Here is a 4,121-nt window from a genome sequence, read left to right as displayed (position 1 = left end):
CCTACATATAGTTTTCTGTGGTCAAATATTTCCTCGTTGTCATTTAGAAAGTGACATTATAAAAATCTCAGGGAAGCCTGTCCACACCGTACTATGTATGCATAACACGCATGCCATGCTGCTATCCCCTGACGCATCAAAGCTGCATCTTCCCTTCTCACTCACCAGCCATGGGAGTTTCGTTGCACAAAGGAATGACAGAAACAGAATAAAGATAACTGCTAAATCCAGATTCTAAAGGAGATCCAAATGAAGACATCTAGCTGGATTAGCAAATGCACCAAAAGACAGCCTGAAACGTTAAGAGCCAGTTTGGCACAGGAAGACCCCCAAAAACACATACCTTGCAAGAGACAGCTTGTAAGGGAAAAAAACAAGCAAGAATCACAGTTTCTTTGTAAATAACTTTAGGGGTTTGAGAAAATCAAACAATCTGTACACACATCTCCACTGGAGGACTACAAAAGCAAGAAATACCTCTACTAGATAATCTGCCAAGAATATTCCAACTACCTAAAAAATCTGTCCATATACATCAAAAGAAAAGAAAAAAAAAAAAACAAAAAAAACCCCACCTAGCCATATACATAAAAACCCACCTAGCCATATACATAAAAAAAAGAAAGCAGACATAAGACCTCTCCCAAAATGCTTGTGCTCCACTTCTGACTTAGAGAAACACACATAAATGAAATGCAACTCCCATAGGAAAGTAAATTGTTTTCTTGCCTTATTACAGAATTCAAACATGCCCTCTGCAAAATTTACACAGTACCTTTTACTCTTTCTCCACCAAATCAGAAGCTCTGTACTGATGCTGAACATGACCAAACCAGGCCACATTTTGTAAACCCACATCCTCCTTGACACACAACAATAAAGGCCACATTTTCTTTACAAGAGAGTAGACAAAGCCACATTAGCGGCCCCCTGACACCACTCTTTGGACATCAAAAAGATACGATGTGGATCATCTACATTTATCCTTAAATTCCTCTAAAACTATACCCTAAATGTGAAGGCATGAGAGGTGAAGGATTTTGTGGGATTTCGATATTCAGTCAAAATTAGAGACAAACCACTGATGGATCCAAAATACTTTTTCCATTAGTAGACATAAAAGTGAGAAAAGGGGCTTGGATTTAAGCACTCAACAAACACAGGGAAGAGGGCTGTTTTCCTTATATCACAGTTCAGTCCATCTTTACACAACGTAGTTCAATCTCACAACTAAGCGAGGTCTACATTCAGGCCATTTTATTAGTTTATTATCTGTTAGGGAATAAGTTTTTATCAACTGAAAGCCCTACAGCTGAAAGCATATTCTAAATATGCTTTAATCAGAACAGTTTATTTTATTTAAAGAAAAAGTAAACCCACCCAGACCTTTGTTTTTTAGATAAAAGATCACTTTTAATCATAAATATGTCACAGATCACCAACAACCATCATCACGTTATCAGTTGAAGACACTCTAAGGTCACAATGGTTTCCTGTTGACCTACCACTAGCTCATAGATCTCTCTTCATGAAACAGTACTTTAAAATTACCCATTACAATCTGCATTATTTTATAATCAATGCATCTCCAATAAGAAGTTTGCTAGCTTGTCCATCATCTTGTGCCTAGCTTTGCCTAGCTGAACAGCTCTAGCTAGAGGGACCATCATCTCAACAAACGTTTAATGTGAGCATAGAAATCCGTGCTCTTAAACCTTCACCAAAAATACAAATAGCAAATAGTTACAGCCAATCTTACAGATGATCTGGCAAAACCACTCACCCTTCAAACACGCTAGAGAGCTGCAACTAAGCTCCAATAAGGAAACAGGAGCTAAAAGATGTCCTTTGTGCACGTAAGTTAATAGTAAGTCAAAGATTATTCTGGATGCAAAGAGACCTGAGACTGAGGTCTTTAAAAGCCAACAAGAGTCTTAATTCGAGAATAATTTATAAGGATTTCTGAAAGCACCTAAATCATTGTCTCTCCCTGATTTCATTCGAGCGAGATACCCGGCTGAATTTGAAAAACCTATCAATGGTATATTAGGTAGCCTAAATCCGTTTTAAAACCTCAGGTTTACATTTAAGTAAGCCAGTATTGTAAGAGATTATAAATGTGAACTGAAAATTTTGAGGAGCTCCTCTTATTCCACATTGGTATTGACAAGAACATCTTCCTCTGAATGACATGGTTAACCTTTGCTAGGAAATCCTAGGTCAACCTCAGCCGAAATTCAGCGATACATGGCACAGTGATAAGAAACATTAGCAAGACAAATTTACTCATGTAAAACAAATAGACGTGAGCAGGCTGAGTCCTGAACTATAAGGCAACAGCCCAAAAGTCATCTTTAAGTTTGGCAGATCTTGGCTTACTACCCAGTCCTTCCCTAGTTTAGTCCTGGACATCTGTAGTTTGGTAGATGAGTATTACAAAGACATGCATTGTTTATGTAAAGGGCAGTATCTTCTTAGACCCAAATTCTGAAGTTGAGCATACTTGTCAGCAAAAGGGATGGTGACAGAGTAGGATGAACAGGAACAGACTCACATTAAAAATTCAAGGACTGCAAGAAGCATATGTCTAATATCAGCTTTTACCTAACAGTCAAAAAATTTAACATAATTCTCCATTTCCTTTCTAGGTAGCCCACGTTTCCTAACCAGAGTATTGAGCTGATTACACACACACACACCCCTTTTTTTTTTTTTTTTTTGCCACGCCATGTCAACAGCCACATCTGTCAGCACAGTACCTGTGATGACCAGCCAGTAATGCGAGCCTACATGCTTCACAGCTATTAAAACACACCTAAAAATGGCAGGCAAGAGAATAAGCACCCCAGATGTAAAAAAGGTTTCCATTTGATTTTAATTCCCATCACAGCACAGAAGTTTCACTAAACTTCAGATTTTATTTGCTTTATATTAAGACCTTTTCGCTTTTTTTCCTGTTATTACAGTCAATTATTTGATTTATGGAAGGTTTTTTTTCCTTTTTCCTTCGTTCTTCTTTTTAAAAAGCTAAGTGGATACATACCTCTTACAAAGACACCAAAGAAAAGACAGCAATTGGCCAATCTTTTGATTACAAGAAACATGGCCCTATAAACTCATCTTTTTTTTTATTATTATTTTTAAAAATAAGGCAAAAGACAGAACTGAATTCTTCTTTCTCATACTGAGCCGTAACACACAGAAGAATATTTATTTTTATTATTATCCCTAGGGCTGAAGAAACTTTAAGTCAGACACTTACGAACAATGCACTGATTTCCTCCAGGGAGTGTTTTCCATCCAGGGCAACAGTACGAATGGAATCTAGAGCCACACACATTTGGCCTGTCACACAGACAAACAAATAAACGTATATACAAAAATATAAATCAGTGTAAATGGAATCCAAGGTTTTATGTGCACACAAGGGAAGAAACGAGCTGCACAAAACAAAAAAAAAGTGTATAGCAAAGATGTCTACAAAAAATCCTCCCCAAAGGAACAAAATCTTCCTGCGCTATAAGGAGTTCCAAGACATTTTATTTTATATTAGTTTAACTAGTTAGTTTAAAGAGGAGAGGCAGACTAGGCAACAGCAGGCCACATTCATCCCTGGTGGAACTATTGAGGATATGCAAGGGATGAGTTTGGCTCTACATTCATATACAGTCTTAGAAGTCTCGCTGTAAAAATTGGCTTCGTGCTGCCGTCTGACACAAGACAGAAGGGATGACTGGCCATAAAGATTAATAAACTAATTCAAATTACCAATAACTCCCCAAAACACACTAGAAATAAACAGATTTTGCATAGTTTCTCAGCAGAAGCCAAAGTAAAGTGATGCCAAAGTATCTTAGTATTGTAACACGGTTGAATAAAAAGCCCAATGTGGTACATCTGTTAGCTGTAATGTAGCCCCACACAATGTCTGCTTTTAATATAACCGCAGTAATTAAAAGACCGTATTTCACAGCCGAGGACAAAACAGCAAGTTCAATTAATCACAACCCCTTAAAGTCGCATTAAAGGGGGTGAGAGGTGAGATGTACTGAGGCAAAAACGAAGGCCACGGGTTTGGGGTTTGGGCTGGGGGAGGGCGGGTGCGCGTGTGTTTGTGTGTG

At 38.0% G+C, this 4,121-nt stretch overlaps 1 protein-coding gene across 2 annotated transcripts in view; it reads right to left on the bottom strand.

Moving 5' to 3' along the window:
* The window catches only part of FBN2 (fibrillin 2), a 174,784-nt gene extending 171,446 nt beyond the window's left edge, over window positions 1-3,338 (bottom strand). For both annotated transcript variants that reach the window (XM_009889702.1, XM_009889703.1), the window contains exon 1: window positions 3,263-3,338. The gene's annotated coding sequence lies outside the window, so the exon portion shown is untranslated. The remainder of the gene's footprint in view (window positions 1-3,262) is intronic.
* Between the last annotated feature and the right edge of the window lie 783 nt (window positions 3,339-4,121).

The sequence above is a fragment of the Charadrius vociferus genome, unplaced genomic scaffold (genome assembly GCF_000708025.1).
Source record: "Charadrius vociferus isolate BGI_N301 unplaced genomic scaffold, ASM70802v2 scaffold377, whole genome shotgun sequence".
Taxonomy (NCBI): domain Eukaryota; kingdom Metazoa; phylum Chordata; class Aves; order Charadriiformes; family Charadriidae; genus Charadrius; species Charadrius vociferus.
Note: the sequence above shows the minus strand (reverse complement) of the source record. Positions and strands in the feature narration are given on the sequence as shown.